Source organism: Lithobates pipiens, unplaced genomic scaffold (genome assembly GCF_037356315.1).
Source record: "Lithobates pipiens isolate NorthernLeopardFrog02 unplaced genomic scaffold, aLitPip1_a1.2 Scaffold_10, whole genome shotgun sequence".
In the NCBI taxonomy this organism is placed as follows: domain Eukaryota; kingdom Metazoa; phylum Chordata; class Amphibia; order Anura; family Ranidae; genus Lithobates; species Lithobates pipiens.
This window is the reverse complement of record NW_027507686.1, coordinates 15,337,108-15,352,236: the sequence shown is the minus strand read 5'-3', so window position 1 is coordinate 15,352,236 and position 15,129 is coordinate 15,337,108. Positions and strand designations below refer to the sequence as shown.

The 15,129-nt window shown below is 44.7% G+C and overlaps 1 protein-coding gene across 1 annotated transcript in view; it reads left to right on the top strand.

Annotated features, from left to right (window-relative positions):
• The window catches only part of ITFG1 (integrin alpha FG-GAP repeat containing 1), a 349,655-nt gene that overhangs the window by 151,728 nt on the left and 182,798 nt on the right, over positions 1 to 15,129 (top strand). The gene's annotated exons all lie outside the window — the stretch shown is intronic.

The window sequence follows — 15,129 nt, the reverse complement described above, 5'->3', positions numbered from 1 at the left end:
GTGTCACTTCAAATTTGCATAGTGACAGTGTCTCTTGATAACTCTTCTCTTCCTCCCAGCTCTGTCGCCTCCTTCGCTCTTTTATTCCAACAGAATAATGCCTCTGTTTATAGAGGAAAGTGTGACCCAAGCTCCAACACCAGATCTTCCCCTAGGTAAACTCGTTGCACTGCAGCAAAGAAGTGGGGGACAGTGGGTATACCTTCTTGCTGGGTAAGGACTATTAGTGTCACTTTTCCCCAAATGGGCATAGTGGCAGTGTGTCCTGATAATCCTCCATCGGAACCTTCACTGTGTTGCTCTAACACAAAGATCTCCAAACTGTGGCCCGGTGGCTGGATGTGGCTCTTTGCTGACCTTTGCCCTGCTCTTGGGACACTGTTGCTGGCACCAACAATGGGGCACTATTCCTTCCCTTGACACCAATGATGGGCCATTATTCCTCCCACTGACACCAACAATGGGGTTCCTTCCACTGGATACCAGGATAGGGCATTGTTTACTCCCACTGGACGCCAGGCTTTATTGTACTCCCACTCACCACAGTTTGGCCCCCCTGAAGTCTAAGCCCTTGTACACATGGTCGGAGATTCCAACGGAATGTGTCCTATCGGACAGTTTTGTCGGATATTCCGACTATGTGTGGTCTCCATTGGACTGTCGGAATATCCGACGGACCAACTTTTCCAACTTGCCGGTAAAATTTTCCGACAAAATGCTTCGATCGGACATACTCCGATTATGTGTAGCCTACTCCGATGGACAAAGTGCCACGCATACTCAGATCAAATTCCTAGACCAAAGCTATTGGCTACTAGCCTGAACTTAGTCCCGTCATAACGAAATAACGTCATCACGTTATGTACAATCGGATTTTCCGACAACTTTGTCCGACCGTGTGTATGCAACATCACTTCCGGACCTCTTCCGGAATTAATCCGTCGGAATTACTCAGACGGATTTGGTTGTCGGAATCTCCGACCGTGTGTACAAGGGCTAAAGGACAGTATACTGGCCCTTTGTTTGGAAAATTTGGAGACCACTGCGCTAACAGATTGAGGCTTCTGGGTATTTATATAGGAACATGTGACCCATGTGACAGTTCCTGGGCCTGGGCACCCAGTCTCTGTGCCTAAACACTCACATTCGATGGGGAATATAGGCATAGCAACAGTGTCAGAAACCCTGAAATCAGACCGAGACAGAAGTACAGTTAAATCACACTTGTTTAATAATAAAAGAACAAACGTAGTCAAAACATAGCCAATAGTTTGGTAACCGGAACAGATAGTCAGCCAAGCCAGAAGATCAGGGATCAGTGTAGTGAAATGGCACGCAGGATCTGGAGCCAGAAGGGATGTCAGCCAAGCAAGTCTTTAAACAGGAACGCAGGAGATAGTCTCCGTGATGTTGACCAAGGCAAAGGCAGAGATCCTCTAGGCTGGACGGTTTAAGTAGGCAGGACTGACGAGCAGGATATCATCAACAGTTGAGTAACTGTGGAGAGATAGGAGCTAGCAATTAGCCGACAGCTGAGCGGCCAGCTCAGAGAAGAAGGGTTGAGCCCAGCCCTGACAAACAGACCTTTAATATTTTAGTTGACCAGTCCAGTTTCATTTATTAAGTGCCCGAGGACCGAATAGTCTCAGACAGTTGCTCTAACACAGAGGTCTCCAAACTGTGGTTCGGTGGCCGGATGCGGCCCTTTGCTGGCTTTCGTCCGGCCCTTGGGATACTGTTGCTGACCAACAATGGGGCACTATTTCTCCCACTGACACCATCAATGGGGCACAATTCCTTCCCTTGACAATCATGTGGCCACTATTCCTCCCACTGACACCAACAATGAGGCACTATTCCTCCCACTAACCCCAACAATGAGGCACTATTCCTCCCACTGACACCAACGATTGGGCAGAATTCTTTCAATTGACAGCAAGGATGGGGCACTATTTCTCCCACCAACATGGGGGAACTATTCCTCCCACTGACGCCAACAGTTAGGCACTATTCTTCCAACTGACACCAATGATTGGGCACTATTCTTCCCATGGACACCAAAGACCAAAGATAGGGCATTGTTTGCTCCCACTGGACGCCAGGACATTTTTTACTCCCACTGGCCACAGTCCGCCCCCCCCCCCCCCCCCCAAAGTCTGAAGGACCATAAACTGGCCCTTTGTTTGGAAATTTTGGAGACCGCTCCTTTAATAGATTGAGGCTTCCGGGTATAGATATAGGAACATGTGACCCGTGTGACAGTTCCTGTGCCTGAACACTATCACATCCGATGGGGAAGGAAGGGGAATGTAGATGGGTGAGTATACCTTCAGGGGGCAGTGTCACTTTTTCCCCCCTGAATGGCATAGTGACAGTGTCTCTTTAAACATGCCTTTCATATTTTAGTTTTCAAATCCAACCTCATTTATCAAGTGCCTGAGGACCCGAATAGTCTCGGACAGTCCGCTTCCCCATGGCAACCGGTAAATTTTTTTTTCAAGGTCTTATTTTCCAAGGGAATATCTCATTGGCTGTTAGATTAAACCCTGCCCTCTTCTGATCCAAGGATAAACTATTTCTTTACTCCCATTTTGATTTTAAAAACTCCAGTCTGAACAAAAAAATAAATAAATCTTTTTTAGTCCCTAATGACGGAGCTGTTTAGATCTCTAAATATAACCGATCCATTTATGAAGCTGCGAGGGCTGAGCGCCGGAATAACTTGTCTGTGCCTTGCTGTGCTTTAAAGACACACTACCGATTTGCCCCTTTCAGCCTTTCTTAACCCTTTTACCCAAGAAGAACTCCTAAAATAGATTTCAGGTCTCGCGAAACCTCCACTAAAATGTATTATCTCCAGCTCACTGTACATTAGAATCAGTAAGTTAAAGATATAATATATAACAAAGAATGAGGTATACATAGAATACAAGACACCTAATGTAAATCATTTTTAACACTTTCAGCTCTATTTTTTTAATACTACAGGTACTCTTATAGCGCTTTTAATGTACACAGCGCTATATATATATATATATATATATATATATATATATATATATATATATATATTATACATTCACATCAGTCCCTGCCCTCAAGGAGCTTGCAATCTAAGGTCTTGAACTCAGATTCATACATACACATATTAGGGCCAAATTAAAGAGGAAGTAAACCCTGATGAGTTTACTTCCTCTTTCATTCCCTGCAAAGGTAAAGCATAATGGACTACTATGCATCGCATCGCATAGTAGTCCATTATGTGTCACTTACCTGACACAGGAGCCAGCGAAGTCACCGCTGTCCCCTGTAGTCCGGCGCATCCATCTTCTCGGTGGGGTCTCGCTGCTCCGCCGCTGTCATTCGGCGAAGCCGCGATGACGTCACTCCCGCGCATGCGCATGGGAGCCGACACGCACGGCATCTTCGCCGTTGACGATGTCGCGCTCAATGCGCCTGCTCGCCGCTGTCTACGGCACATGCGCCGTAGACAGCGGTGCCTGTCTTTCGGCAAGTATCTCCTTAACCGTGTAGTTTTAGGAGATATTTCTTGGACCTACAGGTAAGCCTTAATCTAGGCTTACCTGTAGGTCAAAGTGTGTTGTAAGGGTTTACAACCACTTTAAGACAGGAGCAAACAAACCTACCAGCATGTCTATGGAGTGTTTGAGGAAAGGGGGAATACCCCTGAGGAAGCCCAGGCAGACACATGGAGAACATGCAAACTCCATGCAGGTAGTGCCATGGTTGGGATTTGAATCGACAACCCTAGTGCTTCTAGGCAGAAGTGCTAAGCGCTTAGCCACTGCGCCTTCCACGTGATAAAATAATTTTCACTAATAATAACCGTGTTGAAAAGAAATATAATTACATCCAAAACAAAAGAAAGACATAGATACATAGTTGGTAAGGTTGAATAAATACACCAGTCCTTCCAGTTCAACCTGTGGTGTGTGTGAGTTTGTCGATAGTAATTCCCATATCCCTGTATGCTGGTTGCGACCATAAAGATGCCGATCTAATAGTTTTTTTTAAACTATTGACGCTCCCTTCTGCTACCACCGCTTGTGGAAGGGATTTCCACATCCTTACTGCTCAGACAGTAAAGAAACCTCTATGGAGTTTAAGGTTAAACCGCTTCTCTTCTAGTTTCAATGAATGGCCGTGTGCCTTTTTAAACTCCCTCCCACTGAAAAGTTTTTCTTCCTATTCCAACGTCACCAGTAGGGATGAGCTCCGGCGTGTTCGCATGCTCCATGTGTAGAGCCCGCCAGGAAGTTGGCGCAGCGCTGCGCTAATCACAGGCAGTGAGACATTGCCCGATCTCTGCAGCCGCACATCGGGGGAATGTCTTGCTGCCTGTGATTAGCGCTGCACCGACTTCCTGGCGGGCTCTGCACATGGAGCATGCAAACACGCCGGAGCTCATCCTTAGTAACCAGTAAGGTATTTGTACATCGTATCTCTTCTCAAGTGTCTCTTTTCCAGAGAGAATGCATTTTGTAGTCATTCCTCATAGCTGAGGTCCCCTCTAGTCCCTTGATTAGTTTTGTTCTTCTTCCCTGGGCTTTCTCTAGTTCTCTCTAGAAATGAAATGTTTCCTTCCATTAGTGTTCAGTAATGCCGCGTACACACAATCGAATTGTCTGGCGTACTTAGTCCGACATACAATCCGGCGGATAATCCGGCGGACTTTCTACCGAATGGACTTGGCCACACACGGACACACAGAAAGTCCGACGTTCGCTTGCGCGATGACGTACAACACGTACGACGGGACTAGAAAAAGGAAGTTCAATAGCCAGTAGCAAATAGCTTCCTTTTCGTACTTGCTTCTGAGCATGCGTCATTCTTAGTCTGCCGTACTAGCATACTGACGAACGTATTGTCCGCTGAAACCCAAGTCCGATGGGAAGATTGGAGTGCAAAAATACTTTCTTAGTCCGCCGGACTTCACGCTGGAAAAGTCCGCTGAAGCCCACACACGATTGAATTGTCCGCTGAAATGCGTTTTGTCGGACTAAGTACGCCAGACAATCTGATCGTGTGTACGCGGCATAACTGTACCCTTACATTGGTTAATTGAGTAGGTAGAGAGGAGCGCCCAGTGTCTAAAATAAGGAGACTCTTAATGAAAAATATAGTTGTTTATTTGAGGTAAGACATGTACAGATAGGGCCAACACGTTTCTGGGGAATTGTCTCCCCCTTCTTCAGGGCTGTTGGTACGTTCTAATGGAGATGAGTAGGCTCTGCGGTTGTGACATTTGCTGCCTCTGCATCTCACAAGCAGTCATCAGCTTTCATAAGAAACGTAGGTGCAACGGAGGAGCCTACCGATCTGATATAGTTACATAGTAGGTGAGGTTGAAAAGACACAAGTCCATCAAGTCCAACCTATGTGTGTGAGAGCCGGTTCACACAGGGGCAGCACGACTTGCAGCGCGACTTCCTCAGGCGACCTGCACACGACTTCAACGGCAGCTTGCAAAATGACTTCTGTATAAAAGTCAATGCAAGTCGCCTGAAGTCGCCCCAAAAGTAGTACAGGAACCTTTTTCTAAGTCGGAACGACTTGAGTCGCTCCTATTAGAACGGTTCCATAGTACAGAACGGGACGCTACTTGTCAGGTGGCTAAGTCGCCTGACAAGTCGCCCCTGTGTGAACCGGCTCTGATTATATGTCAGTATTACATTGTATATCCCTGTATGTTGCAGTCGTTCAGGTGCTTATCTAATAGTTTCCTGAAACTATCGATGTTCCCCGCTGAGACCACCCCCTGTGGAAGGGAATTCCATATCCTTGCCGCTCTTACAGTAAAGAACCCTCTACGTAGTTTAAGGTTAAACCTCTTTTCTTCTAATTTTAATGAGTGGCCGCGAGTCTTGTTACACTCCCTTCTGCAAAAAAGTTTTATCCCTATTGTGGGGTCACTGTTACGGTATTTGTATGTTGAAATCATATCCCCTCTCAAGCATCTCTCTCCAGAGAGAATAAGTTCAGAGCTCGCAACCTTTCCTCATAACTAATATCCTCCAGACCCTTTATTAGCTTTGTTGCCCTTCTTTGTATCGCTCCATTTCCAGTACATCCTTCCTGAGGACTGGTGCCCAGAACTGGACAGCGTACTCCAAGTGCGGCCGGACCAGAGTCTTGTAGAGCAGGAGAATTATCGTTTTATCTCTGGAGTTGATCCCATTTTTAATGCCAATATTCTGTTTGCTTTGTTAGCAGCAGCTTGGCATTGCATGCCATTGCTGAGCCGATCATCTACTAGGACCCCCAGGTCCTTTATCCAACCTATATTCCCCCAGAGGTCCCCCCCCCCCCCAGTGTGGAGATTGCATTCATATTTTTGCCACCCAAATGCATTATTTTACATTTTTCTTCATTGAACCTCATTTGCCATGTAGTTGCCCCTCCCCCCATTCATTTGTTCAGAACATTTTGCAAGGTTTTCACTATCTACGTTTGAACTTACCAACAGCCTTGAAGAAGGGAGAGATAGAGCCAATGCATTTTGGTGGAACTATCTGTAAATCTTTTACCTCCAATAAAAAATTACTGTGTATTCTTCATCAAGAGTATCTTTATTCTGGACACCAAACGCTCTTCTCTCCCTACTCAAGTACTCCCTACTCTTCTCATCTGAAGAGACACTCTATCGAACCAGTAAGGTTGCAGCCCATATCTCTAAAGAGAGATTAACCCCCATCATTCCCCCGCGGAACCACCTTATATCTATCAAGAACCATTCTACTAGTCCATGGCGGTCTCCAACTCAGAATAATCCATTATATTGGTTGTCAGTGTCAGAGGTCCCACTTTATATCTATGTACAGTGAGAGGGAGAATGCCCCTTATATTGGTGGTCATTGAAAAGCATGCCCACCTCAATATTGGAGGTCAGGGGCAAGAAGGCCATCTTTACAGACAGCTAAAAGCTCGATGGTGGCAAGCCGCTGGCCCTGGAACCTTGCATTGACCATCCGGTTGCAGGCCAATCTGCCACTGCTCAAAGAACCCCTAGCACCCTTTGGAAGAACCCTAGGGTTCCATGGAATCCTGGTTCAGAATGGCTGCCCTATTCAGTGTAAATATGGCTTCCCTAACCCAAAGATATTCACCTCTACAGTAGTTGCCCACCTTTCCTTTCTCTGTCCCACCTGGCAAAAATGCCTTTGCGTATGGGAGAGTGTGTGACCTCCTTCCATGATGCAGCCTATTCCAGCCTTGTGCAGGTCTACAATCTTGTCCGTGACGTCCTTTGACAGCTCTTTGATCTTGCCCATGATGGTGAGGTTTGAATGGAAGAAAGGGATTCTGTGGACAGGTTTATACAAATAACGAGTTGTCGTTAGGAACGCCTTCTTACTTTGTCAGGACTAATCTGTGTACTACATGAGCACCTACTATAGCCAGTCTGTGGGAGCCAGAATTATCGTTGGGTGGTAGGGGATCAAATACTTATTTTACACACTGAACTGCAACTCAATTAATAACATTTCTATCATGTGTTTTTTCAGGATTTTTGGTTCATATTCTGTTTCTATCATTTAAAATACACTTATGATAACAATTATAGACCCTTCATTTGTTTGTAAGTGAGCAAACTTGCAAAATCTGCAGGGGATCAAATCATCATTTTCTCCACTGTAATCTATGTAGCCTAAATTTAGTTATCTAATACTTTGCAATTTTAACTGGAACATTACCAGCCAGTAGCTGTCTTTAATTCCTACCTTAGAATCGGAGTCCACAAATTCTTTAATGATGAGGTTATTAATGTGGACTGTATTAGTGTGAATATTTAATCATTTGCCATTAGCTATCGTGTACCGGCAATGGAGTGGAAGATTGACACACTAATTCTAGAGACATTTTACTTAAACTAAATCGACGGGACTGGCTTCTCAATTTCATGTTCTTTTACTTAAAAGGGCCCCTTTGGGGTAGAAGCACAGAAGGGTTTAGTGGAAGAGGATCATCTTAGGTCCTGTTGATGTGGAGAACTGCAGAGTCAATGGTGTCGGTATAGCAGTTAGGCTGCTCCTAGACCCTTATGCCGGGTACACACAAGCAGAATGTCCGACAGAAAAAGTCAGACAGGACCTTTTCATTGTATATTCCGATGGTGTGTGGGCCCCATCAGACTTTTTATGTTGAAAATTTAAAATTTTACGTTGAAATAGAACATGTTCTAAATATTTCCGCCGGAACCAATTCCTATCGGGAAAACCGCTCGTCTGTATGCTGTTCCGACGTACCAAAAATGACGCATGCTCTGAAGCCAGTGCTAGACGGAAGCTATTGTCTACTGGCTATTGAACTTCCTTTTTCTAGTCTCGTCGTACATGTTGTATGTCACCACATTCTTGATGGTCTGACTTTGGTGTGATCGTGTGTACGCAAGAGAGTTTCAGCGGAATTCTGTCGGAAAAACCTTCAGAGGTTATTCCGACGGGAAAACTGGTCGTGTGTACAGGGCATTACCCATTGAGGGGCCTTGGGTAAAGAATTAGGACCACCAGAAAGGATAATCCATTCAGGCGGTTTGGTGCAAATGTTTGTTTTTATCACAATCTGATAGCACATGCAATTCAGGGTTATTAGAATCTACCTTCTTTAGGGCTGAAGTGTAAAAGAATAGCAACCTAATATACATTATTGCGGTAAACTATATATATATATATATTGTGAAAATGTTTTAGACATATATTTGAAACCATTCTTAAATTACATATTATTTTAGTTGTTTATTTTTATCAATTTAGAAACTGTAGCGAGCGACCAGAAGAAAAATCTAAATCAAATCTGTATTTGGTGTCTCTACCCTTTGGCTTCAAACCAGCAGCAATTTTCCACTTGCACAAAGTCATTGAGTCGGGTATATGATTAACCAATTATATCGAGCAGGGGACAACGATCATCAATTTCATATGTAGGTTTAAACACATTTATTAAGAGAAACAGCGGTGTAGGAGGCTAAACACTGGGTAAGGAACAGCCAAACTCTGCTACTAAGGTGAGGTTGTGGAAGACAATTTCATGTCACAGGCAGGTCATACACCATGGCAAAACTGAGCAAAGCAACAACACACAAGGTTAGTTATACTGCATCAGCAAGGTCTCTCGCAGGCAACGATTTTATATCAGACTGGTGTTTCAAAATGTGCTGTTCAAGCTCTTTTGAAGAAGCACAAAGAAATGGGCAACTTTGAGGACTGTAGTGGTCGGCCAAGGAAACTTGATGCAGTAGATGAAAGACCCATCATGCTTACTTCCCTTTGACATCAGAAGATCTCCAGCAGTGCCATCAACACAGAATTGGTGGGACCCAGGTACACCCATCTACTTTCTGGAGAAGTCTGGGCTGGAGTGGTCTTCATGGAAGAATTGTGTCCATATAGCCATACCTCTGATGTGGAAACAAGGCTAAGCGACTCAACTATGCATGAAAACATAGGAACTGGGGTGCAGAAAAATGGCAACAGGTGCTTTGGACTGACAAGTCAAAATTAGAAATATTTGGCTGTAGCAAGAGACAGTTTATTGGCGAAGGGCTGGAGAGTGGTAGAATAATGGGTGTCTGCAGGTAACTGTGAAGCATTGTGGAGGTTCCTTGGCAATTTCAGGGCTGCATTTATGCAAATGGGGTTGGAAACTTGGTCAGGATCAATGGTGTCCTCAATTCTGAGAAATACAGGCAGATACTTATCCATCATGCCATACCATCAGGGATGCGTGTGATTGGCCCCAAATTTATTCTGTGTCAGGAACCCTGAAACAGACAGAGACAGAAGTGCAATCAAATCACACTTGTTTATTAATAAAAATAAAAAGGTAAATAGGAAAAAGCGTAGTCAAGCAAGCCAGAGTCTATGTCAGGATCTGGACTTGAACCCGGTACCTCAGCTGTGTCTAGCAATGAATCTTCTCTCTGAGCTATCTGAGATGCTGGACAGTGCCTTGTCAGATCCTTTAGACAACCCTGCCTTGTACCTTGATTTCAGCTGAACCTTGAACTCTTTGCTCCTCCCATGAACTTCCTGATATAAGCCATGTCTCTGCACTTCCTCCTTGCCAGAATATTGTGCTATCTCCAGCATGTATCTCGCTCCTGTCTTCCCTGCTTCCGCTTATATTTGTTACTGCTCGTTATCGACCCTTGGCTTGTTCCACGAATACGCTTCTGCCTGATCCCAACCTGCAACTAACTACTCGTTACCGACCTTTTGGCTTGCTTACTGACCACGCTTCTGTTTGATCCTTACGTGCTCATCCGCTACTGAACCTCGGCTTGCTCACCTCCTGGTGGGGCGATCCTGAGGACCGCGACCTGGTACTAACACGCAGCTAAATCCATCTCCACCATCCGGAGCTCTGGTGAAGACCGGTTAGTACTTAGACTCTACACCTCAGGTGAGCCTGTGTCATCTGCCAGGGTGACTGCCTGTGTTCCCATCCTGCTGGTTAGTGATAGTCCTTCAGCTTCTATAGCAATTGGTCTTCGAGCCTGACCCCTGATCATGACAGTCTAGTAGCCAGATCAGGTGGTCAGCCAGTCCAAACATCAGGGATCCATGGAGAGCAACTGCAAGCAGGATGGAAGCCAGGAGGGATGTTAGCAAGCCAGTCTTGGAACAACAGCAGGAGATGGTTCCTAGTGATGTGACCAAACGTGAAGGCAAAGGAGAAATGAGCTGGAAGACTTTATATAGGCAGGCCAGACGAGCATCATCAGAAACAGCTGGCAACTGTGGAGAGAGAAGAGAGCTGGCAATTAGCCGACACCTGAGCGGCCAGCCCGGAGGAGGAAGCGCTAAGCCAGCCCTGACATTCTGCAATAGGACAATGACCCCAAACATGCAGCCAATGTCATTAAGAACTATCTTTAGTGTAAAGAAAAACAAGGAGCCCTGGAAGTGTTGGTTTAGCCCCCACAGAGCCCTGGTTTTAACAACATGGAGTCTGTCTGTCATTACATGAAGAGACTGAAGTATTTCAGACAACTTCATTCTCCAAGATGTTTAGATCAACCTACCCGCCGAGTTCCTCCAAAAACTGTGTTTAAGTCTACCTAGAAGGACTGAAGAACTGATGCTGTTTTGAAGGCAAAAGGTTGTGTGCTATTGTATTCTGACAGTGGGGACTCCTCCATTGTCAGAATACCTTGATCGGCACTGCAGCGGCTGACCAAATGATTGCTTCCCAGCAGTCCTGTTTGAGAAAAGATGTAGTGTTGGACAGGGAGGGACAGGCGCCAAACTTGGCCAGTTCCTGTTCAACCAGATGAAATTCAATCTGTGTGTACCCAGCTTTAGTTCTTTTTTGGTGCTCCTTTTATTTTATACCTCAAGGATAGAAAAACCGAAAATGCTATTGTTGAATTGTTCTTTGAGGTGCATCATCCAAAACGTATATCTCCTACCTTCGCTGCTTGCTAAGTCAGTAACCTGATAGAGGCACATACATAACAAATATCCCAACACTTGATGTGCAAATGATTATTCTAGGTCAGTGGTCCAGCTAATAATGACATGAATGACATTGCAGAAGAATGAACACTCAAAAACCTATTTTAATCCATGGTCATGTCAAGCTCCAGGTGACAAGTCAGCAGTGACGACTTCCAAATTTGTCTTGAAAGTTTCTTTTTATATATGGAATTAGGGGAAAAAATGATTTTCTTATTTTTGGCCATGGAGCAACTAAACGAACATTTTACATTTTCCACCAATTAAGTTTTCCAGCTCCTGCTGCAACACAAGGGGTTATTATTTTTGTTCCGCTCCATCTTCTCATCCAGCTAACATGACAAATAAGAGCGTTTCATCATCGGGCCCGAAAGCTGTCCCCAATCCCTGTATTAGCTGTATTGACAATAGAAGCAGATATGATAATATAGGTCAAACCGGAATCTTCGGCTGTATAAATTTAGATTTCGGCTCTGTATAAATTTAGCTTTCCTTACCCCAATCTCATTAAGTTTCTTCACAAATATCTGCCATGTAAGCCTTTAAAGTTCTGCCAGTGTGCCTTGTACATATTAACGTTTTTATCTTAAAATAACACTGAAGAAAAATTGATATTACAGTGGAGAAAGGACAGGTAGAGCCGAATTTTTAAAAATAGACACCCTTATTATCCAGAGCGCCTTTCTCTGCACACCCCGCTTTGATTTCATTGCTTAAGGGGGCGTTCCGGACGCTATTTTTTATTATAGGGTTTCAGCTGCCAGAAACCCTATAGCTGCTGACTTTTAATAACACTTACCTGTCCAGCGAGTCAACGATGGCGGCCGCCCGAGGCCGATCCACCCATCGAATCGTCTGCCGGCGCCTCCATCCTAACGAAAGGGAAACAGGCAGTGGAGCCTTGCAGCTTCACTGCCCGTTTCCTACTGAGCATGCGTGAGTCGCGTGGCACTTTGTGAATGGCCCCGGTGTTTTTTGGGACAAACACAGGTCCCAGAAGGCAACGGGGCCGCTCGCCGAAGAGGAGGAAGCGCCGTGGAATAGGAAGAGGCAGATTAGGAAGACTGCCTAGCAACAGCGGTTTCAGGTATGTTGAACTTTTTTTTTTTTTTTTTTTAAAGAATTTTAATGACATTTTTTATTTTAGGGTGGCCCTCCGCTTTAAGGCAGGGGCCTCCAAACTTTCTAAAGGAAGGGCCAGTTTACTATCCTTCAGACATTACAGGAGCCAGACTAGAAAATGTCCTAGTGTCGGTAACAATGCCCCATCATTGGTGTTAGTGGTAGGAATTTTGCCCCATTGTTGGTGTCACTGGTAGGAATTATGCCCCTGTCACGAACCATAGACCAGGTACAGAAAAGCCGTTAAAATCACCTTTACTGTAATAGCAAAAAAAAAAAAAAAACAGCAGTTCAGGAATGTAGTCAAAAACCGAAGCCAGGATTTAAAAGCCAGAGCAGGTAATCAGATGAGCCAGGATCAGGGAACCAGAAGTCAGCCTTGTCAGGAGCCAAAAATCAGAAGCAGGAATCGCAAGAGAAGTCAGCCAGGCCAAGTTATACACAGGAACGCTGGAGATGTTGCACTGAGGGAATGGGCAAAGCTGTTTTAAATAGCCAAAGGGGGCTGGTTGTAGACTGGACTAATGAGGCAGGTAATGGTAACCAGGTGAAACAGTGAGAGGCTGGCAATTCACAGACAGCTGAGCAGCCTCTCTGCACTGAAGAAAGAGCTGCTAGTAAATAGCAGGAGCCCAACCCTAACAGCCCAATTGTTGGTGTCACTGGCAGGAATTATGATCCATTGTTGGTGTCAGTGGCCCCATTGTTAATGTCAGTGGGAGGAATAGTGTCCCAAAGGTTGGATAAAGGCAAGCAAAGGGCCGCAGTTTGGAGACCAATGACTTAAGGGTTCAGCTTCCCACATTTCAGGGCTAACTCTCACCCATCGGTTGTCCTGACTTTAAAAAGAACACCCTTCCTTCCACCAATGAGGTGCTTTTATAATACAGTTGAGTATGACGTAGCCAGAGAAGGAGAAGCAGTGAAGAAGCATAGATCTCTAGTATACCTTGCTGGTGGGGGGGGGAGGGGTGCTAATGGGGGGGAATTGCCTCTTTGAGTGTTAGAGAGGCAACTGTCCAACATTCATGCTATGGCTGCACTCGTTTGAAAGCCACGAAGCCCTGCAGCTTTTTTTAAATCGGAACACTGAGAGCACATTTGGTGATTGTACAGTAATGAACCAGACCCAGACCCAGACCATCCCATTTAGAACCTTTCAGCAAAGGATGTGGGGAAAAAAAACGCTATCACTTCAGGGCAGAAAGGGGGTTTTTATAACAATCCCTGCAATGTACATTGATTACCCAGAGAGGATGTGGTTTTTTATTTATCGACAAAAGTAGAGTTACACTTTAAAACAAGCCAATAACCCTGGCTCCAATCATGCTTATAAGATATGGATGAGAACAACAAAAGAAGCATACAACTGAGTGTATGTTCCTGTGTTCTCTCTGCTGTAAACAGAATCCCAATTGGCCATTTTGGGTTGCTACACTCTTAAGATAATTTTGTCTACTAGCCTATATAAAACAGTAGAGTCTTGTGCTAAGGTACGAAGCTCCTAGTGATTTAATGGCCCTTTCACACGGATGTGTCTATGTATGGGCTGCGCTTTGCTCAGCAGGGGATCGCTCCATCGATCCCCACTCCACTGAGCAAGCAGATGACAGATCCGTCTCTGCACACTGTGCAGGGGCAGAACTGTCAGAGCGCAGCTCTCCTCTATGGGGGATCGGATGAAGATAGACCATAGAGTCCGTTTTCATCCGATCCGGTCCGCCAGGCAGATGGAAAAGTAGTGTTTCCATCCGTCGTACGTTAGCGGGTCGGATGTCAGCATACATGTCACTGCTGACATCCGTCGCTTCATAGACCTGTATGGACCGTCCGTTCAGGTCCGCCTAAAAAAAACTGACAGGCGGACCTGTACCATCCACCCTTGTGAATGGGGCCTAAAGTTGAATTCCACTTTGTAAAAAAAAAAGGTATGCTATGAATTAGGTCCAAGGAGGTGCATGACCTCTCCTGAACTTATCTCTATTATTTACATCTGACAGGTTTATGACTCTGCCAAAGCATACACTGACACTTTGTCACCGTCAAACGTCACCGTCATATAATATACAGTACAGTATATACTTCTTGCACCCGACGCATTCAGAGTTTTTCAGAGTACAAGTTGTACTCTGAAATGCATCGGGTGCAAGAAGTATATACTGTACTGTATATTATATGACAGCGACAACATTTTAGATATGTTAAACATTTTTAGTTTTTATATGTTTTCTACATATTTTTCCAAATAAATATTCTTTAAAATTACATACAACAAAATGTATTCTAATATATTGTGCCTTAAAAGTCCACCACAAGGGGACATTTCACTCTTTTTTTTTTTTTTTTTTTTTTTTCCCCCCCTTGAGTTGTAGATATAGTGATTTTTAGGTAGGGGTTCCGTGAGATTGGAAAGTTATTTCAGCGGTTCCTCTGTGTTGAAAGGGTTGAGAAAGGCAGGCATAGAGGGATGGACTTATAGGGAAGGGCTCTTTGTAATAATGAATGTTTTTCTATTATTATTATTATATTT